At 43.3% G+C, this 27777-nt stretch overlaps 1 protein-coding gene across 1 annotated transcript in view; it reads left to right on the top strand.

Moving 5' to 3' along the window:
- Window positions 1–4623: 4623 nt before the first annotated feature.
- LOC311312308 (uncharacterized protein) overlaps window positions 4624–27777 on the top strand; it is a 40587-nt gene continuing 17433 nt past the window's right edge. Inside the window, exon 1 of the mRNA XM_084442230.1 lies at window positions 4624–4741. The gene's annotated coding sequence lies outside the window, so the exon portion shown is untranslated. The remainder of the gene's footprint in view (window positions 4742–27777) is intronic.

Genomic DNA, 27777 nt, shown 5'->3' with positions numbered 1-27777 from the left:
TGGCCCGCAGTGTAATTATATTTGGCCCGCGAGGCAATACCAAATGACTACTAGAGCTGGCCCGCCAGTATTATACAGCGCATTCACCGCTAATACTACAAATCCCATAATGCTCTGCTGTTGTTTTGGCGCGTCAATCAAGACACGACCCAGAAACGCCCTCTCTTCTGTGACAGAAGTCATAGAAATCTCATACTACAACTGTAACCGTGTTACCCCTTCTTAAAAATGGCGTAAAGAAAGGCTGAAAACAGAAGCTTTACGTTATGTAACGTCTCACTGTGATAGAGACACCTGTGTTGACCCAGCCGGCCGCTGTGTTTGCTCTGTTCCTGTTCATTCAATCCTGTCTGCCTTCTTGCCGGCCTGTCTGCCTGGCTGTCTGTCTGCATGCCGGCTGTCTGTCTGTCTGCCTGGCTGTAGGACAGTCAGGGTTTTACAAGCTTCTCTACTGAGCAGATGGACCACCAACACTTGTGTCAGAGGGCGTATTCACATATGTTAGTGCACACCATTGATGCGCACCAAAAGCAAAAGTGATAAGTGCATATTCAATGTTAAAGCAAAACTTGTTTGGGTCCATATTAAAATTTTCATTTGTTCAATGTTGGCCCGCGACTTTGTTCAAGTTAAAAATTTTGGCCCACTGTGTATTTGAGTTTGACACCCCTGGTCTAGAAGGTCTGGGAAGTCCGGAAGGTCTGGGAGGTCCAGAAGGTCTGGTTGGTCCAGCGGGTCCCAGGGGTAGGTCTGGTTGCAGCAGGAACGCTCCAATGGAGGCCTGCAAAGGTAAGGCTTTTCCTTGCCCCCGGGACACCGCCCCCATGGGTGACAGTACCCAGCATGTCTACCTGACTCAGTGGTTGGCACAGGTCTCCACCTCTCTGAGTCCACGTTGCGCTGCTCTCGCCCGGAGGGGTGACCAGTCTCCTGATCTCCACCTCAAGAGTCGCGATTTCCTCGGACATTTGTTCGATCCACCCCCCGGCTGTCTTGGCCGTTCCGATACGCCCTCCGACCTTTGGCTTAGTCAGAATCCTGAATGGAGAATCCCAGGTTGACTCTCCACCTATCCGAGTATGCGCAACACTGCTCCCATCGGGAAGACTGCTTAAGTGCCGGGACACAGTCTCCGCCACAATATCGCTTCGCCCTCCTAATTTCTTAGTTTTAATAGAGGAGCCCATCCCACTTCTGACATCATTGTAACATGGACCAATGATGGACTCCTCAGACAGGTTACTAATAATGTAACTCATGTTTATTGTCAGCTAGCACATCAGCAGTTATCTAACACTAGCTATAGACACAGTAGGACTAGCATTATGTCATCGTTGACTAGCACCAGACAATGCTAGTGCTAGCTAACTTAGCTAACATTACTCAATGGTAGCAAATATTGGACAAACAAGTGGCCGCCTTCTTTTCTTGACCATTTTTGTTGCTAGCTCGCCAGCTAACTTGTCACGGATGACAGTAAACATATCTAAACGTTTCTAATTAAATTTGAATGAAAAATATGTATAGAATTGGAAAGTCTTGTCCACAAAAGTTAGCTAGTTGGGAGCTAACGTTAGCTAGCTATCTAATGCTAGCATTAGGTTTAGACAAGCTCCCCATCTAGCTTTCATGGACAAGATTTTTTATTCTATAGATATGATTTTCATTCAATTTAATTTGAAATGTTGATATTATATGTTGATAGCTAGCAACCAAAAATTTTCACAAAATGTTATTAGAAAGCCACTATTTGGCATGACAGCGCCAGTACAACTGTGCAAATGGAGTGTTATGGTAAAGGTTCTTTTGTGGATTGCCACATCTGTTCATAGTTAATGAAAGGGAAATATCAGTATCAACATTCTTCCAAGACAGACCAATACTGAAGAAGGGGGGGGGGGGGGTGGGCCTAGGACCCACCCCTACATATTCCAGAGGGAAGCAAAAAAAACAGTTTCACCCGAGGGCCAGAAAAGTGAGCTGTAAAAATTCTTCTGACCTCTCTCAATGAGACGATCAAGCAAGCTCCTGGAAAATGGCTATTGGGTAAGACCATACAGAGCAGTAAACATGGGCTAAATACTTCATAAGAGAGACATGACTAACAGTAGAGTGCACAAATAGTTACAGAGAAGGTGCCTACATGGTAGTCTCTAATATGATATTTAAGTGAATCATATAACAAAGCACAGTAAGCACTTAGCAGAATAGGCTCATAGAGAATGCCACAAAGCAGAGGTGGGGAAACAGAAAGCAGAGAGCCATGGGTAAAAAGGGGTGGGGTTGACTGGAAAGGGACAGCTGACGACAGAGTGGGAAGGAGCTAGTCACGAGTTGTGGACGGTGGACTTTGGCCGAGGACTTGGGAGGTTCTCCTGGACCTGCTACAGGGTGGCCTGCAGGAGACAGGAGGAGTCCACAGGATCTGTTTAGAGTCCACACGTTTGACCACACGTTTTATGGCAAACTAACCATTAAATAAAGCATTAAATTAAATGGATAAAAAGCATCTTTCTTTTCTACTTAAAGGGTATATATGATCTGTATAAAAACAAGTTTCTATGATAATCAAATCATAGACATACTGAAAAACACATGGAAACACTGTCTATATTTCCAAAACATTCGGAAAAGCCGATAAACCATAGATTTACCGCATTGTTTCCTCTCAACAACTACACACAACAGCAGCTAGACAGAAATAGTTATCTACTGTTCACATCGGCCCGGTTTTGCACATCGGACAGATACAATATTAAAAAACAACTACCATCGTCCGATACCGATATGAATGCAAATATATCGTGCATCCCTAGTATAGACATGCAGTCCTCATATATAAACAAGACATGCATTGCACATATAGACGATATATGTAACATATGCAGTCCTATAATATATAAATACACATACACGTCACACTTTTATGTTAAATATGTTAATTAGAAATGTTAATTAGAAATATGTTTATATATGGAGATATAAGTGCAACATATTTAAATATATTAAAACATACATTTCTTATGTATTCTGGAATATGTCACATATGTGCTCATGTATTCTAAAATACATGCTAGGATATGTGCTATACCCATATATGTAGGCTACGTATATGCAATATATTGTATCTGAATATATGGCCATATATTATTTTTCCGTATGCCGTTCAGGAAAAGTGCATATTCACCCTCATGTGGACGGAGCTTTTTGTTCTGTCGCACTAAATCCACGCACGGTTCTAATGGGGTTCCGGGGGTATGCCATTTTTTGCACCCTCGCCACCAAATGCACTCCCTCGCACTGGAGCGCGCGCGGATACTACTAGACATTGATTTCATGCTTCCTGAAGTTGTAGCCTACAATGATATAAAACCTATATAATCTTTGTGGATGTTCATCAATGTTGGAAAATGATTTGGCGTCTATGATATGAACATGTAGGCTATGTTTTATTAAACTCAGAAGTAGACTATTTCCTTGGTAGCCTAGGCGATTTGTCAATTCCGAGGGCGAACTCTGGTGTTTTTGAAGGCAATTCGTTCTGCCGCAGAAATCCATTCTAGATTAGAATAAATTAGTTATTTCTCGAATCTATCACATAGCCTACTCTCAGACGTGAATGGCCTTTTGTGCTATTATCACGCCTGGGAAAACGACTTAAGTTGAACTGATCGAGGATGAATGGGAACCTAGACCGAGTAGCCTACTTGTTCTGACATGGGCTCATATAGGCATCGCCATCGCTTTTTAAATTAAAGGCTTGTGAAAATGTATCAGATATCGAAAATTGTCAGTGTTACGGAGTCTCAATAATTACAGGCTAAGTATAGGCTAGTCTATATCCCCACCCCCATTTTTGTGAAGCGCATTGTGTTGCCTCCGTGTAGCCTATATGCTATACACATGAAGTTTGATGATTGATTTATTGATTGATTGAGAAGAACGTGCTACGTTCACAGTGTATTTGGTGCATATATGCCAATATATTGCTAATCCAGGCTACGTTTACAGTGCACTGGTGGATGTAGGCTATGCCAATGTATTGCAAATCCAAGCTCCGTTTACAGAAGATGAGTTTACCATAAATGTTCGAATCATAGACGTCAGATCATTTTCCAACTTTGATGAACACCCACAAAGAAGATTATATCGTTTATCGTTGTACAGCTGCAGGATGTCTGGTAGTAACCGCGCGCGCTCAGGGGGTGCGTTTGGTGGCGGGGGTGCAGAAAATGGCATAACACCATTTGTAGTTTGTAGAGTTTGTGGTGTTGTAGGCTAATACAAGGCACACCGCGAGTGTAGAGACTTTGCTGTTATTCTTTTTCGGAATTCCTACAATATTATTTTATTATACATGATAATTTGGCAGGATGTGTTGCCTGGACTGTTTGCTCTCTATGTTTGAGTCCATTTTCAAAATGAGAGTTTCCATAGACCAGTGACTCTTAATTTAATTTTGTGAAATATCTGATATCAAATGAATAGTATACCCTCCATGATTAGACCCTACAACGCTTTCCAAAGCGCCGGATTGGCATTATATTACATCACATGATTCACCAAATCGTCTGGTGCAACAAAACGAATTTACCCAATTTTGACTATGTGCTTTGGCGTGCCGTAGCTAGCTAGTTTCCCACAATGGATGCTAACAAAACGATAGCTGTTGCAACAGTTAACTATGTAATACAATAAAGGAGAGGTTTCGAAGTATATTTTAAAGAATCGGACCTTACTGGTAAGTGAATTCGACACAAAATAAGTCTTCGTTTGCTAACGTTTGCTACAACATAGCCTAACGTTAACTAGTGCTAGCTATATAGAAGGGTAGCTAGTAGAAGTATTCTAGTATGTAGCTAGCATGCCTCTAACGTTATTGCTAACGTTAACGTGTGTAGATATCAGAGCAAACACAATATACTCGCTGCAAATAAGAGTGTTAAAACGACGGCTTATTGATATTTTTAGGGCTTACATTCGTAAGTGCCACATTCCACGCCTATTACTTACGCGAACGGGTGCAGTGATACAGGGTGATGGCTAGCTATAATGGCTCTGATCAGAATCGGAATGTGATCTAAAGCGAACATTAAAATGGTGAGCAAAGGTTCTACCATCTTTCTACAATTATCACACTTGAGGTGGTTTTCCAAGAGCTAACGTTAGCTATATGGATATTTGAACGGAATCTCGTGATCTGCCCTTGATAATATGCTATTGTGGATATTTTGCTTTAGAGGGGGCGTCCATCACAGTCAATTAAGATCTCTCTAAAATCGTTTTCATTGTTGGGGAGAAAAATAAAACCCAAAGTGCTGCACTTCTTCTCAAATGAAATAAAATAGTTTATTTTGTAATTGTCAGCATCAGTATTTTTCCAAGCCCAGTGGGTTATTTTAATATTGATATTACTAGGCCTACTATTTCACCCAAATTAATGGAAGATTTATGCACAGAATAAAATATGGTTAGCGGCTCAAATGAAAAGACTCCACTTAAAGGAGTAGTAAAGGGGAAAGCATGTTTATCCCTGTTTTAAGGTTACTTATGATCATATCCAATGGTTCAGATCAAAACGTTGACAAAACTAGCACTTTTGAGAAAGTCTGATAATTGCTCTACCACCGTATTGGTCATACAATGAATGTGGGTGGGCACCTTGAAAAATCATTCAAAAACATGTTAAACTTAAAACATTTCAAAGACAATAAACTCACCGAGGTGTTAGTTTGCGTTCTGACATGTGATTCGCCATAAAGTAAGATTCTAGTTCATCTGGAAAGGCTTTTTAAAATATTTAGCATAGAACTATTTAGTCGCAGCACATACATGTGTAAACTTCCGCAAACTAGGTAGCCTAGCAACATAAACAATAACAATAGCTAGCGTAAGTAGTTCCGCTTCCTGAATCCCCTCTGCGGATTGATCTACACATCTACAACGATCGCATCAACAAGTCAATGGATTTCATAAAATGATCAATAAAACCCTACAGGATTCATACTTGAATTTGATGTCAGAACACCAATTACCCCCTCAGTGAGCTTCTTGTCTTTGAAATCGAGAGTTTAACATGTTTCAAGTCATCCATTGTATGACCAAAACGGTGGTAGAGCAATTATCCGACTTTCTCAAAAGTGCTAGTTTTGTCAACGTTTTGATCTGAGCCATTGTATATGATCATAAGTAACCTTAAAACGTTACAAAGTAGCCTCATGTACAGCCTGCTTGTATCTCACCTTTATCCAAGTTTTTCTACATTTTTGTCTATCCCCTTTGTTTGTCATTCTCTGAAACCACAACCCTGACCCTAATAATTGTAAGAATTCACTATTTGAATATGGGTTACTCATATATTTATTTCAGGTATTCTGTTTGCCTAAATGTGAGGACATTTTGTCCATTGATAGTGTTCAATGTGTTGCTTTGTTATACAGTATGAAGCGGTAAAAGTAGCCGTAACCATACCTCAATTTTTACGGTATAAACAGATTTTGTGTGTTGTTGTGTTATGTAGGGATGCTCCGATTTGGACACATCGTGTTTATTTTGACAACAATCTATGAAATGGTATTAAGGTTTGAACGTGACCGTGCAGGAGTTTGAACAAGCAATGGCATAGTGCACTTTCGAGACTTCCTTGTGGAGTAGGCTATAGACTATGTTTGGAGCAAATGGCTACCTACAAACATGATGAAATGATTGTACAACAAAATTCTCAACTAGCAAGAACTGGTTCTCCAATCTTTCAAGTTGTTTCCACTACAACGCTTGCACAGTGAGGGAGGATGCAAGGTTGGCGGAACTTGCACGCTGTGCCAAGGAGTGTGGAGTGGAGATTCTGGGTGTCCAGGAGAACCGGAGAGTAAACCGGAACTCAGACCCAATCATGTACAGCAGAGTGGGAAGGAGCTCGTTCGTCACCTCGACTGCATGACGCAATGAGGCCCAGGCAACGACAGGTGGTGTGGGACTAATGCTGAGCTCCCGCGCGCGTAAGGCTCTCATTCGGGTTCAAAAGGATCGTTATAGCAGAGTTTGACGGCAACTCGGTCACTACCATCATGGCTGTGTACTCACCCACCAACAACGTGGCTCCAGTCGAGGAAGTGGAGAGGTTCTACGAGGACCTTAGAGTAGCAAAATCTGCCGATACAGCACACAACTTCCTTTCAATTCTGGGAGATTTGATTTCAATGCAAGGCTTGGACCAGAAGATACGCTTCATGTACTACGATGCAACAAACCGAAACGGCAAACTTCTTGCGACCCTTCTGACGGAACATGAGCTATTGGCTGCTAACACCTTGTTCCAGAAAAGAAGAGGAAAGAGACAGACCTTCCAGGACCGGGCTTCCGGTATTTTTAGTAGGGGTGCTCCAAAGAATTGATTCTTGAAAGGATCGTGATTCTTAATGCCATGATTCCTGGATCGATTCCCATCTCCGAAGAATCAATTCTTCTTTTTTTTCCTCTCTCTCTCCCCTTCCCTCCTCTGCGTTGTTTCACCACCGCCGTTCGCCCTTTCCGGGTTGTCGTTGCAGCAGAGCGTGTGTGGTTAGGCAGTGTGGCTAGTAAAGGCTATGTTAACGTTAGCAGCGTAGCTCTAGCATTAACTTGAAAAAAACAAGTAGCTCAAACGTTCACAACAGTTACTTAGCAAATTTACCTCTACTTTGAAATACATGCAATCAATTAATCTAAAATCGAAATTGATCGTTAAGGAGTTACTCGATAATGGGATTTTACTTGATATAGGATTGTGTACTGTAAATCCTCTAATAGTGGCCAGGGCCTTTATTTACTGAGCTGCAGAGAGCCCCAGGCCTTTATTGGAGGTAGGCCTATATTAGAGGCAGGCCTTTATTTCTTAAAATTAAACTCTCATGGACATAATCACTTAATTTCAGAACTTTTATTGCAAAAACGTTGCACAAACCAAAAAATATGCCCTGTGTCATCCAACAAAACAAATTAAAGAGGCCTACCGGTATGTAAAAAGAAAGTGAAAGTTTAGTGGAAGTGGCTATGCACACTCTGAGGCGACAACGCCACAAAAACTGTAAATGTATATAACCAGACAACGTTTGGTGATAACAATTTAGCTTTCTTTGTAGCTCAAAGTGTCCTCTAAACAAACCGCTCCTGCTATTGGCGACATGGAGGTTGAGAACTTTGTACGCGACATGCCCCCACAACTGGATACAAATCCGGATGACTGGTGGAACGTTAACGCCACGAGATTCCCCAGATTGACACAGTTAGCACGCCAGTACCTCTGCATTCCCGCGACATCAGTGCCATCTGTGAGGGTATTTTCTAACGCTGGACTGCTTGCTACCAGGCTCTGCTCCCGACCATGGATGTATTAATAGAACTCACACCCGAACACGTTGACATGCTAATCTTCCTTAACAAGAACAAGTAGGCCACTAAATGTCAGATGTGCAGATTTTGTTAAAATAACAGAATAATTCGTTACAGTTTTTCCTTATTAACCAAGTTCATTTTGGAGGAATGTTAAGTTAATGTTTTATTTTCATTTTAATAACCTAATTCCTAATGTTGAGAAAGGAATAAAACTGATTGAGGAATGTTGATGAGAAAATAATAAAACGGATTGAGGAACAAAAACGATTTTTATTATTATTATTAATATTATTATAGCATTTTTATTGAATTAATCGATTAACTGATCGTTAATATTACCAATTATCGATAAGATAAATGCCTAAAATTGACATCCCTACTTTGAAAGTTTATCTGGTATGGTGTCGCATGGAACGCTAGTTGCTGAAAATCATGGGAAACGAGGACAAGCAAGGAATACAGCCTGCCCCGTCACAGCTGAAGGCAGGCATTTGGACACGTTGGGGCTTCTACTCTCTCTCAGGCAAGAAGGAGCTTGACATGGCTCATATCATCTGCAAGAATTGCGATTTTATTTTTGAAAGAGGCAAGGTTCTTCTGATAAATGAAAAAGGCAGCTAGCCTAACCGTTCCAATTTTATTAATTTAACTGCCTTTTTATTTTTTGCATTACAACTGTTTTCCTTGACAGCACTTTTTATTATTTTATTTTATTATTTTATTTTATTGGGCTATTATATTCATGAAAAATCAAAAAAAAACAAAAAAACATATAAATTCGAATATTATTTGAACTCAATTTCATGGCACTTTTGACAGCCCTATTGAATACCCCTGGTCTAGACCAAGGTCTGAACCAGAATCCCGTTTGGTGCTTTCACATTTGTTTTTTTTATTGATTAGTTCCATAACTTTTGCTTTCACACCAGGGACCAAAGGATTTTTGATGGCAGACCTACATTGTTGTCATCGCTTGCATGGGGGTGCGTCTCCCTATATTTGACAGTGATTGGTTTGTAGATGCACGCACGTCTTTTTGATCCGAAAGTGCGAACCTTTGATTTCACATTAGGCAGCAGCGAACCTTGGTTCGAGCCAAGACCACCTCTTGAGGTCGGACCAAAGACCGTGTCTTTGATCCGCGCACTGTGGTCCAGGAGGTTTCACACCTGTGAATTTGGTTCGGATCAAACTGTAAAGTCTGAAAGTCCGGACTAAACAACATAGGTGTGAAAGGCTCCTAAGTTCAGCAAACTAACTGAATTGAGAAATACTTAAAGAGTTGTATTAAAGTTCAGCATGGTCACTGACTGAATAGAGAAAAACTGGAAGTTTAAAGTTCATGACTTACTTGAGAGGTTGAATGTCAAGTTCAGCATGCCATTAATACTTTTGAACTTTTTTGTCTTAGACTTGCCTTTGTGTGCTATTACAATATGAAACTACATAATGTTATACACCTAATCTGCTATATTCCGCCTTCTTGGCGCACAGTGGACTGGAGTAGATCCTAAAATCCATCTTTGTAGATCCACTGAGAATTGAGAAACGATTCTAGATTCTGGAATCGAGAATCGTTGGAATCGAGAATCAATTCTGGAATTGGATCGTGACCCCAGGAATCGGAATCAGATCGGATTGTGTCTTAGTGGAATCGTAACACCCCTATTGTTTAGACAGCTAGACTACATATTGGTAAGGCGCAAGTGGAGGAACTCAGTCACCAATGCAGAACCTTACAGCACGTTCAGCACTGGGCTCAGACCACCAAGTGGTTTCCATGAGTGTGAGGCTGAGCTTAAGCTAGACATTTTTTAATCATAGCTTAAGACTCACCTGTTTTCACTGGCTTTCTGAGGCTAGTTAAGCCATACATCCCTGGCCCTGGTATGACTGTAGTTTTAAATTGTGCACTTTTATATTCAGTATTGTTTGTATGTATTGTCTGTTTTTATTTTATTTATACTGTAAAGCACTTTGGTGCAACTTCGGTTGCTTTTAAATGTCCTATATGAATAAAGTTGACCTTGACTAAGCTAAACCTGAAGACCCTGCATGACTGGAAGGTTTAGACCGGATTTCCAGTCCAGATTTACAGTGGAGGTGAGAATTCGCTTTCAACTGCTGGACGTGGAGGAAGATCCTAATGCAATGTGCGATCGGTTTGTAGCAGCACATGTGGAGGCAACCAGGGAGTGTGTGCCAGTGGTGGAGAGCACCAGAGCTTCCCCAAGGTCCAGGCATCCGGAGGTTGTAGCGGCATGGGAAAAAGTTGAGAAGGCTCGCCGACGTCTTGGCCAAGAGAAGACTATGGAGAGCCTGTTGGCAATGAATGAGGCTAAGCAACAGCCCTTCAACACCTACGATAAGATCAGAGAGGAGGCCTGGAAGGTCATTAACAAGATGAGTGGAAGAAAGAGGGCAAAGGAAGGCCAAGTTGCAGGCAACAGCCCAGTGGAGAGGGTGAACACTTGGTTTGCTCACTTCAGGAACCTCCTAGGCACCCACCCGACAGTGGAGGAAGCAGAGGAGGAGATACCTGCGGTCCTCAAAAATCTCAATATTGACGATGTCCCCTTTACAGCTGCAGAGCTCGCCAGGGTGAAATCCACTCTGAAGCAGGGAAATAGTGCTGGGCCAGATGGCAATCCCTCAGAGGTCTTTAAGAACTGCGACCTTGATCACCTCACTCTGGACATCTGCAACCATTCCCTAAGGAAAAATAATAAGTCTGATATATGGTCTCTCTCCAACATCATCCCAGTGCCTAAAGTTGGGGATCTCTCAAAGCCGGACAACTACTGCGGCATCAGCCTGACCTGTATCATTGCAAAGATGTACAACCGCATGATACTTGACAGGATGCGGAGCGCCATCGACCCACACTTGAGAGAGAACCACAATGGCTTTCGAGAGGGGAGGTCCACAGTAACTCAGATCTTGGCCCTAAGGAGGATAATTGTGGAGGTAAAAAAGAACAACATAACAGCGGTGCTGTGCTTTATTAATTTCAAAAAGGCATTTGACTCAATACACAGCAGGGCTGGGTTTAAAAAATCGATTAATCGAATCTGAATCAATTCTGAATCAAATGATTCTAAATCGATTCATGAATCCCAAAATCAATCTTTTATTTAATGAATGAATGAATACATTAAGGAATGAATAGTTCATTAATTCATTCAATGATTCATTCATTTTGGGAAATCAGTATCGATACCCAGCCCTAGTATTGATGTGTTGCATAACCTGGCAGTCATGTAATTAAGGTTGCAGCTAAAAAAAAAAAACGGTTTTAATAACACTAACCGAATCGAATCAAATTGAATCGTGATAATCGATTTTTAACCTTGTGAATCGGAATCGAATCGATTCTTGAAATTCTAATCGATCCCCAGCCCTAATACACAGTATCATGATGAAAATCCTTAAGGCCTATGGTGCTCCCTCCAATTTACTTCAGGCCATAGGGATAATGTATTTTAACACAAGGACAAGGGATGTGACTCTGGACGGCAACAGTGAGGATTTTGACATCATGGCGGGAGTGTTACAAGGGGATACCCCCGCACCCATCCTCTTTATAATAGTCCTGGACTACGCACTGAGGCAGGTAATCCAGAGAAGAGAGGAGGATCTCGGCTTCACTATAACCCCTAGAAGGTCGAAAAGATTTCCCTCTGTAGTGCTAACAGACCTGGACTGCGCCGACGACATCAGCCTGATATCTAACCACGTGAGGCAAGCACAAGAGCTCCTCGCCAGAGTGGAAAATGAATGTGCCAAGTAGGGTTGGGCCGATGGACGATATCATCGTCCATCGCCAATGGTTGATAGAAAAATACGATGGTTGAGAACCATCGTCACATCGGCACTTTTTAAACACTTGAGCTGTGAAAATGGAACAGTTGGGTATTATATATGTGTAGGCCTACATTAATGAAGACCATTTAATACGTTTCCCACAGTTATTGTGTCCTTCGTGAAGAATTTGGACAGCAAACTGAGCGAGAGGCATATGGTGCGAGTCGACGCCCTATACCGGAGTTATTTCTGCTTCTTTAAACATTGTAAATAACTAGTGCTGCGAGCAGCAGTGAGCGGGCCCTCGCACCCCATGCCGGTCGGGGTGTGGCGCCGTTAAAGGGTGTGCTATTTCGGTGTCCAGTACTGACAGAAACTTCCTGTCACCAGTAGGTGGCGCTCTAAGCGTGACTCAATACCGATGCATAGATGTGTTCAGGACGGTACCTTGATGAAGCGTGAGAAATGTTGTGTAAATCGGACAAAGTATGTAGGAGTTATGAGGACTTCCTGTAAGCAGTAGGTGGCGCTGTAGGTATGACGCAATACTGACCTACAGATGTGTTCAAGATGCGACCTTCATCAAGCATGAGCAATTTGGAGTAAATCGGATAATGTATGTAGGAGTTATGAGTACTTCCTGTTTCACCAGTAGGTGGCGCTGTAAGTGTATCTCAATACCGACGCATAGATGTGATCAGAAGGTGACCTTCATGAAGCGTCAGCAATTTGGTGCAAATCGGATGATGTATGCAGGAGTTATGAGGACTTCCTGTTTCACCAATAGGTGGCGCTATAAGTATGACGCAATACTGACACATAGATGTGTTCAGGACAGAACCGTCATGAAGCGTGAGATAAATCGGACAAATCGGATAATGTATGGAGGAGTTATGAGGACTTCCTGTTTCACCAATAGGTGGCGCTATAAGTATGACGCAATACTGACACATAGATGTGTTCAGGACAGAACCGTCATGAAGCGTGAGATATATCGGACAAATCGGATAATGTATGGAGGAGTTATGAGGACTTCCTGTTTCACCAATAGGTGGCGCTATAAGTATGACGCAATACTGACACATAGATGTGTTCAGGACAGAACCGTCATGAAGCGTGAGATATATCGGACAAATTGGATAATGTATGGAGGAGTTATGAGGACTTCCTGTTTCACCAATAGGTGGCGCTATAAGTATGACGCAATACTGACACATAGATGTGTTCAGGACAGAACCGTCATGAAGCGTGAGATATATCGGACAAATTGGATAATGTATGGAGGAGTTATGAGGACTTCGTGTTTTATGGCGAAATGTCAAACTTTGGCGGGGCGCCACGGCAAGGGTGTTTGGTGAAAACTCAATTTTTTTGATAACTTTTGATCACAAAGGCCTTAAGATGAAGCTGACTCGATATGAAGTTGATCGGATGAAATCTGTAGGAGGAGTTCGTCGAAGTACGAGGCATGGAAATGGTCAAAACAAGGACAAAATGGCACATTAAGAGCAAAATGGCGGACTTCCTGTTGCATGTTGGGTATAGCTCCAAGAGACATTTTAGTGTGGCTCGATGAAATACATATGCCCACCGAATTTCGTTCATCTACATCAAACTGAAAGGTGGGGCTCGCCGTTTTAAACTTTCCAGGGGGCGCTCTTGAGCCGTTTTGCCACGCCCATTTCTGTCACCCGTGAATTATCACATTTTTCACCGGGACTGACGTATCTGCAAAGTTTCATCCGTTTTCATCGATGTTTAGGCCGCCTAAAAGGCATTTGTTTTGGAAGAAGGAGAATAATAATAATAACTAGTGCTGCGAGCAGCAGTGAGCGGGCCCTCGCACCCCACGCGTGTCGGGATGCTGCGCCGTTAAAGGCTGTGCTATTTCGGTGTGCAATATTGAGAGAAAATTCCTGTCACCAGTAGGTGGCGCTCTAGGTGTGACTCAATACCGAAGCATAGATGTGTTCAGGACGGTACCTTGATGAAGCGTGGGAAATGTTGAGTAAATCGGATAACGTATGTAGGAGTTATGAGGACTTCCTGTTTCACCAGTAGGTGGCGCTGTAAGTGTGACTCAATACCGACCATAGATGGGTTCAGAAGACCACCTTCATGAAGCGTCAGCAATTTGTTGCAAGTCGGATGATGTATGCAGGAGTTATGAGGACTTCCTGTTTCACCAATAGGTGGTGCTATACGTATGACGCAATACTGACACATAGATGTGTTCAGGACAGAACCGTCATGAAGCGTGAGCTATATCGGACAAATTGGATAATGTATGGAGGAGTTATGAGGACTTCCTGTTTCACCAATAGGTGGCGCTATAAGTATGACGCAATACTGAAACATAGATGTGTTGAGGACAGAACCGTCATGAAGCGTGAGATATATCGGACAAATTGGATAATGTATGGAGGAGTAATGAGGACTTCCTGTTTCACCAATAGGTGGCGCTATAAGTATGACGCAATACTGACACATAGATGTGTTCAGGACAGAACCGTCATGAAGCGTGAGATATATCGGACAAATTGGATAATGTATGGAGGAGTTATGAGGACTTCCTGTTTCACCAATAGGTGGCGCTATAAGTATGACGCAATACTGACACATAGATGTGTTCAGGACAGAACCGTCATGAAGCGTGAGATATATCGGACAAATTGGATAATGTATGGAGGAGTTATGAGGACTTCCTGTTTCACCAATAGGTGGCGCTATAAGTATGACGCAATACTGACACATAGATGTGTTCAGGACAGAACCGTCATGAAGCGTGAGATATATCGGACAAATTGGATAATGTATGGAGGAGTTATGAGGACTTCCTGTTTCACCAATAGGTGGCGCTATAAGTATGACGCAATACTGACACATAGATGTGTTCAGGACAGAACCGTCATGAAGCGTGAGACATATCGGACAAATCGGATAATGTATGGAGGAGTTATGAGGACGTACTGTTTCACCAATAGGTGGCGCTATAAGTATGACGCAATACTGACACATAGATGTGTTCAGGACAGAACCGTCATGAAACGTGACATATATCGGACAAATTGAATAATGTATGGAGGAGTTATGAGGACTTCGTGTTTTATGGCGAAATGTCAAACTTTGGCGGGGCGCCACGGCAAGGGTGTTTGGTGAAAACTCAATTTTTTTGATAACTTTTGATCACAAAGGTCTTAAGATGAAGCTGACCCGATATGAAGTTGATCGGATGAAATCTGTAGGAGGAGTTCGTCGAAGTACGAGGCATGGAAATGGTCAAAACAAGGACAAAATGGCACATTAAGAGCAAAATGGCGGACTTCCTGTTGCATGTTGGGTATAGCTCCAAGAGACATTTAAGTGTGGCTCGATGAAATACATATGCCCTCCGAATTTCGTTCGCCTACATCAAACTGAAAGGTGGGGCTCGCCATTTGAAACTTTCCAGGGGGCGCTCTTGAGCCGTTTTGCCACGCCCATTTCCGTCACCCATGAATTATCAAATTTTTCACCGGGACTGACGTATCTGCAAAGTTTCATCCGTTTTCATCGATGTTCAGGCCGCCTAAAAGGCATTTGTTTGGAGTAAAGAAGAAGAAGAAGAAGAAGAACAAGAAGGTAGAACTAGTGCTGCGAGCAGCAGTGAGCGGGCCCTCGCACCCCACGCGTGTCGGGGTGCTGCGCCGTTAAAGGCTGTGCTATTTCGGTGTGCAGTACTGAGAGAAACTTCCTGTCACCAGTAGGTGGCGCTCTAGGCGTGAATCAATACCGAAGCATAGATGTGTTCAGGACGGTACCTTGATGAAGCGTGAGAAATGTTGAGTTAATCGGATAACGTATGTAGGAGTTATGAGGACTTCCTGTTTCACCAGTAGGTGGCGCTGTAAGTGTGACTCAATACCGACACATAGATGGGTTCAGAAGACCACCTTCATGAAGCGTCAGCAATTTGTTGCAAGTCGGATGATGTATGCAGGAGTTATGAGGACTTCCTGTTTCACCAATAGGTGGCGCTATACGTATGATGCAATACTGACACATAGATGTGTTCAGGACAGAACCGTCATGAAGCGTGAGCTATATCGGACAAATTGGATAATGTATGGAGGAGTTATGAGGACTTCCTGTTTCACCAATAGGTGGCGCTATAAGTATGACGCAATACTGAAACATAGATGTGTTCAGGACAGAACCGTCATGAAGCGTGAGATATATCGGACAAATTGGATAATGTATGGAGGAGTAATGAGGACTTCCTGTTTCACCAATAGGTGGCGCTATAAGTATGACGCAATACTGACACATAGATGTGTTCAGGACAGAACCGTCATGAAGCGTGAGATATATCGGACAAATCGGATAATGTATGGAGGAGTTATGGGGACTTCCTGTTTCACCAATAGGTGGCGCTATAAGTATGACGCAATACTGACACATAGATGTGTTCAGGACAGAACCGTCATGAAGCGTGAGATATATCGGACAAATCGGATAATGTATGGAGGAGTTATGAGGACTTCGTGTTTTATGGCGAAATGTCAAACTTTGGCGGGGCGCCACGGGAAGGGTGTATGGTGAAAACTCAATTTTTTTGATAACTTTTGATCACAAAGGTCTTAAGATGAAGCTGACCGAATATGAAGTTGATCGGATGAAATCTGTAGGAGGAGTTCGTTGAAGTACGAGACATGGAAATGGTAAAAACAAGGACAAAATGTCACATTAAAAGCAAAATGGCTGACTTCCTGTTGGATGTTGGGTATAGGTCAAAGAGACATTTTAGTGTGTCTCGATGAACTACATATGCCCACCGAATTTCGTTCGCCTACATCAAACTGAAAGGTGGGGCTCGCCATTTTAAATTTTCCAGGGGGCGCTCTTGAGCCGTTTTGCCACGCCCATTTCTGTCACCCATGAATTATCAAATTTTTCACCGGTACTGACGTATCTTCAAAGTTTCATCCGTTTTCATCGATGTTTAGGCCGCCAAAAAGGCATTTGTTTTGGAAGAAGGAGAAGGAGAAGGAGAAGGAGAAGGGAGAATAATAATAATCCTTCGAAATACAATAGGGCCTCGCACCGCCAGTGCTCGGGCCCTAATAATCCTTCGAGTTTCAATAGGGCCTCGCACCGCCAGTGCTCGGGCCCTAATAATAACTAGGGCTGCGAGCAGCAGTGAGCGGGCCCTCGCACCCCACGCGCGTCGGGGTGTGGCGCCGTTAAAGGGTGTGCTATTTCGGTGTCCAGTACTGACAGAAACTTCCTGTCACCAGTAGGTGGCGCTCTAAGCGTGACTCAATACCGACGCATAGATGTGTTCAGGACAGTACCTTGATGAAGCGTGAGAAATGTTGTGTAAATCGGACAAAGTATGTAGGAGTTATGAGGACTTCCTGTAAGCAGTAGGTGGCGCTGTAGGTATGACGCAATACTGACCTACAGATGTGTTCAAGATGCGACCTTCATCAAGCATGAGCAATTTGGAGTAAATCGGATAATGTATGTAGGAGTTATGAGTACTTCCTGTTTCACCAGTAGGTGGCGCTGTAAGTGTAACTCAATACCGACGCATAGATGTGTTCAGAAGGTGACCTTCATGAAGCGTCAGCAATTTGGAGCAAATCCTATGATGTATGCAGGAGTTATGAGGACTTCCTGTTTCACCAATAGGTGGCGCTATAAGTATGACGCAATACTGAAACATAGATGGTGTTCAGGACAGAACCGTCATTAAGCGTGAGATATATCGGACAAATTGGATAATGTATGGAGGAGTTATGAGGACTTCCTGTTTCACCAATAGGTGGCGCTATAAGTATGACGCAATACTGAAACATAGATGTGTTCAGGACAGAACCGTCATGAAGCGTGAGATATATCGGACAAATTGGATAATGTATGGAGGAGTTATGAGGACTTCCTGTTTCACCAATAGTTGGCGCTATAAGTATGACGCAATACTGAAACATAGATGTGTTCAGGACAGAACCGTCATGAAGCGTGAGATATATCGGACAAATTGGATAATGTATGGAGGAGTTATGAGGACTTCCTGTTTCACCAATAGGTGGCGCTATAAGTATGACGCAATACTGACACATAAATGTGTTCAGGACAGAACCGTCATGAAGCGTGAGATATATCGGACAAATTGGATAATGTATGGAGGAGTTATGAGGACTTCCTGTTTCACCAATAGGTGGCGCTATAAGTATGACGCAATACTGACACATAGATGTGTTCAGGACAGAACCGTCATGAAGCGTGAGATATATCGGACAAATTGAATAATGTATGGAGGAGTTATGAGGACTTCGTGTTTTATGGCGAAATGTCAAACTTTGGCGGGGCGCCACGGCAAGGGTGTTTGGTGAAAACTCAATTTTTTTGATAACTTTTGATCACAAAGGTCTTAAGATGAAGATGACCCGATATGAAGTTGATCGGATGAAATCTGTAGGAGGAGTTCGTCGAAGTACGAGGCATGGAAATGGTCAAAACAAGGACAAAATGGCACATTAAGAGCAAAATGGCGGACTTCCTGTTGCATGTTGGGTATAGCTCCAAGAGACATTTAAGTGTGGCTCGATGAAATACATATGCCCACCGAATTTCGTTAGCCTACATCAAACTGAAAGGTGGGGCTCGCCATTTTAAACTTTCCAGGGGGCGCTCTTGAGCCGTTTTGCCACGCCCATTTCCGTCACCCATGAATTATCAAATTTTTCACCGGGACTGACGTATCTGCAAAGTTTCATCCGTTTTCATCGATGTTCAGGCCGCCTAAAAGGCATTTGTTTGGAGTAAAGGAGAAGAAGAAGGAGAAGAAGAATAATAATAATCCTTCGAGTTTCAATAGGGCCTCGCACCGCCAGTGCTCGGGCCCTAATAACGAGCAGCAGTGAGCGGGCCTTCGCACCCCACGCGGGTCGGGGTGTGGCGCCGTTAAAGGGTGTGCTATTTCGGTGTCCAGTACTGACAGAAACTTCCTGTCACCAGTAGGTAGCGCTCTAAGCGTGACTCAATACCGACGCATAGATGTGTTCAGGACAGTACCTTGATGAAGCGTGAGAAATGTTGTGTAAATCGGACAAAGTATGTAGGAGTTATGAGGACTTCCTGTTTCACCAGTAGGTGGCGCTGTAAGTGTGACTCAATACCGACACATAGATGGGTTCAGAAGGCCACCTTCATGAAGCATCAGCAATTTGGTGCAAATCGGATGATGTATGCAGGAGTTATGAGGACTTCCTGTTTCACCAATAGGTGGCGCTATACGTATGACGCAATACTGACACATAGATGTGTTCAGGACAGAACCGTCATGAAGCGTGAGATATATCGGACAAATTGGATAATGTATGGAGGAGTTATGAGGACTTCCTGTTTCACCAATAGGTGGCGCTATAAGTATGACGCAATACTGACACATAGATGTGTTCAGGACAGAACCGTCATGAATCGTGAGATATATCGGACAAATTGGATAATGTATGGAGGAGTTATGAGTACTTCCTGTTTCACCAATAGGTGGCGCTATAAGTATGACGCAATACTGACACATAGATGTGTTCAGGACAGAACCGTCATGAAGCGTGAGATATATCGGACAAATTGGATAATGTATGGAGGAGTTATGAGGACTTCCTGTTTCACCAATAGGTGGCGCTATAAGTATGACGCAATACTGACACATAGATGTGTTCAGGACAGAACCGTCATGAAGCGTGAGATATATCGGACAAATTGGATAATGTATGGAGGAGTTATGAGGACTTCCTGTTTCACCAATAGGTGGCGCTATAAGTATGACGCAATACTGACACATAGATGTGTTCAGGACAGAACCGTCATGAAGCGTGAGATATATCGGACAAATTGGATAATGTATGGAGGAGTTATGAGGACTTCGTGTTTTATGGCGAAATGTCAAACTTTGGCAGGGCGCCACGGCAAGGGTGTTTGGTGAAAACTCAATTTTTTTGATAACTTTTGATCACAAAGGTCTTAAGATGAAGCTGACCCGATATGAAGTTGATCGGATGAAATCTGTAGGAGGAGTTCGTCGAAGTACGAGGCATGGAAATGGTCAAAACAAGGACAAAATGGCACATTAAGAGCAAAATGGCGGACTTCCTGTTGCATGTTGGGTATAGCTCCAAGAGACATTTAAGTGTGGCTCGATGAAATACATATGCCCACCGAATTTCGTTAGCCTACATCAAACTGAAAGGTGGGGCTCGCCATTTTAAACTTTCCAGGGGGCGCTCTTGAGCCGTTTTGCCACGCCCATTTCCGTCACCCATGAATTATCAAATTTTTCACCGGGACTGACGTATCTGCAAAGTTTCATCCGTTTTCATCGATGTTCAGGCCGCCTAAAAGGCATTTGTTTGGAGTAAAGGAGAAGAAGGAGAAGAAGGAGAAGAATAATAACTAGTGCTGCGAGCAGCAGTGAGCGGGCCCTCGCACCCCACGCGGGTCGGGGTGTGGCGCCGTTAAAGGGTGTGCTATTTCGGTGTCCAGTACTGACAGAAACTTCCTGTCACCAGTAGGTGGCGCTCTAAGCGTGACTCAATACCGACGCATAGATGTGTTCAGGACAGTAACTTGATGAAGCGTGAGAAATGTTGTGTAAATCGGACAAAGTATGTAGGAGTTATGAGGACTTCCTGTAAGCAGTAGGTGGCGCTGTAGGTATGACGCAATACTGACCTACAGATGTGTTCAAGATGCGACCTTCATCAAGCATGAGCAATTTGGAGTAAATCGGATAATGTATGTAGGAGTTATGAGTACTTACTGTTTCACCAGTAGGTGGCGCTGTAAGTGTAACTCAATACCGACGCATAGATGTGTTCAGAAGGGGACCTTCATGAAGCGTCAGCAATTTGGTGCAAATCGGATGATGTATGCAGGAGTTATGAGGACTTCCTGTTTCACCAATAGGTGGCGCTATAAGTATGACGCAATACTGACACATAGATGTGTTCAGGACAGAACCGTCATGAAGCGTGAGATAAATCGGACAAATCGGATAATGTATGGAGGAGTTATGAGGACTTCCTGTTTCACCAATAGGTGGCGCTATAAGTATGACGCAATACTGACACATAGATGTGTTCAGGACAGAACCGTCATGAAGCGTGAGATATATCGGACGAATTGGATAATGTATGGAGGAGTTATGAGGACTTCCTGTTTCACCAATAGGTGGCGCTATAAGTATGACGCAATACTGACACATAGATGTGTTCAGGACAGAACCGTCATGAAGCGTGAGATATATCGGACAAATTGGATAATGTATGGAGGAGTTATGAGGACTTCCTGTTTCACCAATAGGTGGCGCTATAAGTATGACGCAATACTGACACATAGATGTGTTCAGGACAGAACCGTCATGAAGCGTGAGATATATCGGACAAATTGGATAATGTATGGAGGAGTTATGAGGACTTCCTGTTACACCAATAGGTGGCGCTATAAGTATGACGCAATACTGACACATAGATGTGTTCAGGACAGAACCGTCATGAAGCGTGAGATATATCGGACAAATTGGATAATGTATGGAGGAGTTATGAGGACTTCCAGTTTCACCAATAGGTGGCGCTATAAGTATGACGCAATACTGACACATAGATGTGTTCAGGACAGAACCGCCATGAAGCGTGAGATATATCGGACAAATTGGATAATGTATGTAGGAGTTATGAGGACTTCCTGTTTCACCAATAGGTGGCGCTATAAGTATGACGCAATACTGACACATAGATGTGTTCAGGACAGAACCGTCATGAAGCGTGAGATATATCGGACAAATCCGATAGTGTATGGAGGAGTTATGGGGACTTCCTGTTTCACCAATAGGTGGCGCTATAAGTATGATGCAATACTGACACATAGATGTGTTAAGGACAGAACCGTCATGAAGCGTGAGATATATCGGACAAATTGGATAATGTATGGAGGAGTTATGAGGACCTCGTGTTTTATTGCGAAATGTCAAACTTTGGCGGGGCGCCACGGGAAGGGTGTTTGGTGAAAACTCAATTTTTTTGATAACTTTTGATCACAAAGGTCTTAAGATGAAGCTGACCGAATATGAAGTTGATCGGATTAAATCTGTAGGAGGAGTTCGTTGAAATACGAGGCATGGAAATGGTCAAAACAAGGACAAAATGGCACATTAAAAGCAAAATGGCGGCCTTCCTGTTGCATGTTGGGTACAGCTCCAAGAGACATTTTAGTGTGGCTCGATAAAATACATATGCCCTCCGAATTTCGTTCGCCTACATTAAACTGAAAGTTGGGGCTCGCCATTTTAAACTTTCCAGGGGGCGCTCTTGAGCCGTTTTGCCACTCCCATTCCCGTCACCCATGAATTATCAAATTTTTCACCGGGACTGACGTATCTGCAAAGTTTCATCCGTTTTCATCGATGTTCAGGCCGCCTAAAAGGCATTTGTTTGGAGTAAAGAAGGAGAATAATAATAACTAGGGCTGCGAGCAGCATTGAGCGGGCCCTCGCACCCCACGCGGGTCGGGGTGTGGCGCCGTTAAAGGGTGTGCTATTTCGGTGTCCAGTACTGACAGAAACTTCCTGTCACCAGTAGGTGGCGCTCTAAGCGTGACTCAATACCGACGCATAGATGTGTTCAGGACAGTACCTTGATGAAGCGTGAGAAATGTTGTGTAAATCGGACAAAGTATGTAGGAGTTATGAGGACTTCCTGTAAGCAGTAGGTGGCGCTGTAGGTATGACGCAATACTGACCTACAGATGTGTTCAAGATGCGACCTTCATCAAGCATGAGCAATTTGGAGTAAATCGGATAATGTATGTAGGAGTTATGAGTACTTCCTGTTTCACCAGTAGGTGGCGCTGTAAGTGTAACTCAATACCGATGCAAAGATGTGTTCAGAAGGTGACCTTCATGAAGCGTCAGCAATTTGGTGCAAATCGGATGATGTATGCAGGAGTTATGAGGACTTCCTGTTTCACCAATAGGTGGCGCTATAAGTATGACGCAATACTGACACATAGATGTGTTCAGGACAGAACCGTCATGAAGCGTGAGATAAATCGGACAAATCGGATAATGTATGGAGGAGTTATGAGGACTTCCTGTTTCACCAAAAGGTGGCGCTATAAGTATGACGCAATACTGACACATAGATGTGTTCAGGTCAGAACCGTCATGAAGCGTGAGATATATCGGACAAATCGGATAATGTATGGAGGAGTTATGAGGACTTCCTGTTTTACCAATAGGTGGCGCTATAAGTATGACGCAATACTGACACATAGATGTGTTCAGGACAGAACCTTCATGAAGCGTGAGATATATCGGACGAATTGGATAATGTATGGAGGAGTTATGAGGACTTCCTGTTTCACCAATAGGTGGCGCTATAAGTATGATGCAATACTGACACATAGATGTGTTCAGGACAGAACCGTCATGAAGCGTGAGATATATCGGACAAATTGGATAATGTATGGAGGAGTTATGAGGACTTCCTGTTTCACCAATAGGTGGCGCTATAAGTATGACGCAATACTGACACATAGACGTGTTCAGGACAGAACCGTCATGAAGCGTGAGATATATCGGACAAATTGGATAATGTATGGAGGAGTTATGAGGACTTCCTGTTTCACCAATAGGTGGCGCTATAAGTATGACGCAATACTGAAACATAGATGTGTTCAGGACAGAACCGTCATGAAGCGTGAGATATATCGGACAAATTGGATAATGTGTGGAGGAGTTATGAGGACTTCGTGTTTTATGGCGAAATGTCAAACTTTGGCAGGGCGCCACGGCAAGGCTGTTTGGTGAAAACTCAATTTTTTTGATAACTTTTGATCACAAAGGTCTTAAGATGAAGCTGACCCGATATGAAGTTGATCGGATGAAATCTGTAGGAGGAGTTCGTCGAAGTACGAGGCATGGAAATGGTCAAAACAAGGACAAAATGGCACATTAAGAGCAAAATGGCGGACTTCCTGTTGCATGTTGGGTATAGCTCCAAGAGACATTTAAGTGTGGCTCGATGAAATACATATGCCCACCGAATTTCGTTCGCCTACATCAAACTGAAAGGTGGGGCTCGCCATTTTAAACTTTCCAGGGGGCGCTCTTGAGCCGTTTTGCCACGCCCATTTCCGTCACCAATGATATATCCGATTTTCACCGGGACTGATGTATCTGCAAAGTTTCATCCGTTTTCATTGATGTTTAGGCCGCCAAAAAGGCATTTGTTTCGGAAGAAGAAGGAGAAGAAGGAGAATAAGGAGAATAATAATAATCCTTCGAGTTTCAATAGGGCCTCGCACCGCCAGTGCTCGGGCCCTAATAATAATAATAATAATCCTTCGAGTTTCAATAGGGCCTCGCACCGCCAGTGCTCGGGCCCTAACTAGGGCTGCGAGCAGCATTGAGCGGGCCCTCGCACCCCACGCGTGTCGGGGTGTGGCGCCGTTAGAGGCTGTGCTATTTCGGTGTCCAGTACTGAGAGAAACTTCCTGTAACCAGTAGGTGGCGCTCTAAGCGTGACTCAATACCGATGCATAGATGTGTTCAGGACGGTACCTTGATGAAGCGTGAGAAATGTTGAGTAAATTGGACAATGTATGTAGGAGTTATGATGACTTCCTGCTTGACCTGTAGGCGGCGCTATAAGTAGGACTCAATACTAACCACAGATGTGTTCAGGACGCGACCTTCATCAAGCGTGAGCAATGTGGTGTAAATCGGATAACATATGTAGGAGTTATGAGGACTTCCTGTTTCACCAGCAGGCGGCGCTGTAGGAATGACGCAATACTGACTTACAGAAGTGTTGAAGATGCGACCTTCATCAAGCATGAGCAATTTTGAGTAAATCGGATAACATATGTAGGAGTTATGAGTACTTCCTGTTTCACCAGTAGGTGGCGCTGTAAGTGTGACTCAATACCGACGCATAGATGTGTTCAGAATGTCACCTTCATGAAGCGTCAGCAATTTGGTGCAAATCGGATGATGTATGCAGGAGTTATGAGGACTTCCTGTTTCACCAATAGGTGGCGCTATAAGTATGACGCAATACTGACACATAGATCTGTTCAGGACCGAACCGTCATGAAGCGTGAGATATATCGGACAAATTGGATAATGTATGGAGGCGTTATGAGGACTTCCTGTTACACCAATAGGTGGCGCTATAAGTATGACGCAATACTGACACAGATGTGTTCAGGACAGAACCCTCATGAAGCGTGAGATATATCGGACAAATCTGATAATGTATGGAGGAGTTATGGGGACTTTCTGTTTCACCAATAGGTGGCGCTATAAGTATGACACAATACTGACACATAGATGTGTTCAGGACAGAACCCTCATGAAGCATGAGATATATCGGACAAATCGGATAATGTATGGAGGAGTTATGAGGACTTCCTGTTTCACCAATAGGTGGCGCTATAAGTATGACGCAATACTGACACATAGATGTGTTCAGGACAGAACCGTCATGAAGCGTGAGATAAATCGGACAAATCGGATAATGTATGCAGGAGTTATGAGGACTTCCTGTTTCACCAATCGGTGGCGCTATAAGTATGACACAATACGGACACATAGATGTGTTCAGGACCGAACCGTCATGAAGCGTGAGCTATATCGGACAAATTGGATAATGTATGGAGGAGTTATGAGGACTTCCTGTTTCACCAATAGGTGGCGCTATAAGTATGACGCAATACTGAAACATAGATGTGTTCAGGACAGAACCGTGATGAAGCGTGAGATATATCGGACAAATTGGATAATGTATGGAGGAGTTATGAGGACTTCCTGTTTCACCAATAGGTGGCGCTATAAGTATGACGCAATACTGACACATAGATGTGTTCAGGACAGAACCGTCATGAAGCGTGAGATATATCGGACAAATCGGATAATGTATGGAGGAGTTATGAGGACATCGTGTTTTATGGCGAAATGTCAAACTTTGGCGGGGTGCCACGGCAAGGGTGTTTGGTGAAAACTCAATTTTCTTGATAACTTTTGATCACAAAGGTCTTAAGATGAAGCTGACCGAATATGAAGTTGATCGGATGAAATCTGTAGGAGGAGTTCGTTGAAATACGAGGCATGGAAATGGTCAAAACAAGGACAAAATGGCACATTAAAAGCAAAATGGCGGCCTTCCTGTTGCATAATGGGAACAGCTCCAAGAGACATTTTAGTGTGGCTCGATGAAATACATATGCCCACCGAATTTCGTTCGCCTACATCAAACCGAAAGGTGGGGCTCACCATTTTAAATTTTCCAGGGGGCGCTCTTGAGCCGTTTTGCCACGCCCATTTCCCTCACCCATGAATTATCAAATTTTTCACCGGGACTGACGTATCTGCAAAGTTTTATCCGTTTTCATTGATGTTTCGGCCGCCAAAAAGGCATTTGTTTTGGAAGAAGGAGAAGGTAGAATAATAACTAGGGCTGCGAGCAGCAGTGAGCGGGCCCTCGCACCCCACGCGTGTCGGGGTGTGGCGCCGTTAAAGGGTGTGCTATTTCGGTGTCCAGTACTGACAGAAACTTCCTGTCACCAGTAGGTGGCGCTCTAAGCGTGACTCAATACCGACGCATGGATGTGTTCAGGACGGTACCTTGATGAAGCGTGAGAAATGTTGTGTAAATCGGACAAAGTATGTAGGAGTTATGAGGACTTCCTGTAAGCAGTAGGTGGCGCTGTAGGTATGACGCAATACTGACCTACAGATGTGTTCAAGATGCGACCTTCATCAAGCGTGAGCAATTTGGAGTAAATCGGATAATGTATGTAGGAGTTATGAGTACTTCCTGTTTCACCAGTAGGTGGCGCTGTAAGTGTAACTCAATACCGACGCATAGATGTGTTCAGAAGGTGACCTTCATGAAGCGTCAGCAATTTGGTGCAAATCGGATAATGTATGCAGGAGTTATGAGGACTTCCTGTTTCACCAATAGGTGGCGCTATAAGTATGACGCAATACTGACACATAGATGTGTTCAGGACAGAACCGTCATGAAGCGTGAGATAAATCGGACAAATCGGATAATGTATGGAGGAGTTATGAGGACTTCCTGTTTCACCAATAGGTGGCGCTATAAGTATGACGCAATACTGACACATAGATGTGTTCAGGACAGAACCGTCATGAAGCGTGAGATATATCAGACAAATCGGATAATGTATGGAGGAGTTATGAGGACTTCCTGTTTCACCAATAGGTGGCGCTATAAGTATGACGCAATACTGACACATAGATGTGTTCAGGACAGAACCGTCATGAAGCGTGAGATATATCGGACAAATCGGATAATGTATGGAGGAGTTATGAGGACTTCCTGTTTCACCAATAGGTGGCGCTATAAGTATGATGCAATACTGACACATAGATGTGTTCAGGACAGAACCGTCATGAAGCGTGAGATATATCGGACAAATTGGATAATGTATGGAGGAGTTATGAGGACTTCGTGTTTTATGGCGAAATGTCAAACTTTGGCGGGGCGCCACGGCAAGGGTGTTTGGTGAAAACTCAATTTTTTTGATAAC

The sequence above is a fragment of the Borostomias antarcticus genome (assembly GCF_949987555.1).
Source record: "Borostomias antarcticus genome assembly, chromosome: 8".
NCBI classification, from domain to species: domain Eukaryota; kingdom Metazoa; phylum Chordata; class Actinopteri; order Stomiiformes; family Stomiidae; genus Borostomias; species Borostomias antarcticus.
The sequence above is the reverse complement of the archived record's forward strand: the minus strand, read 5'-3'. Positions and strand labels throughout refer to the sequence as shown.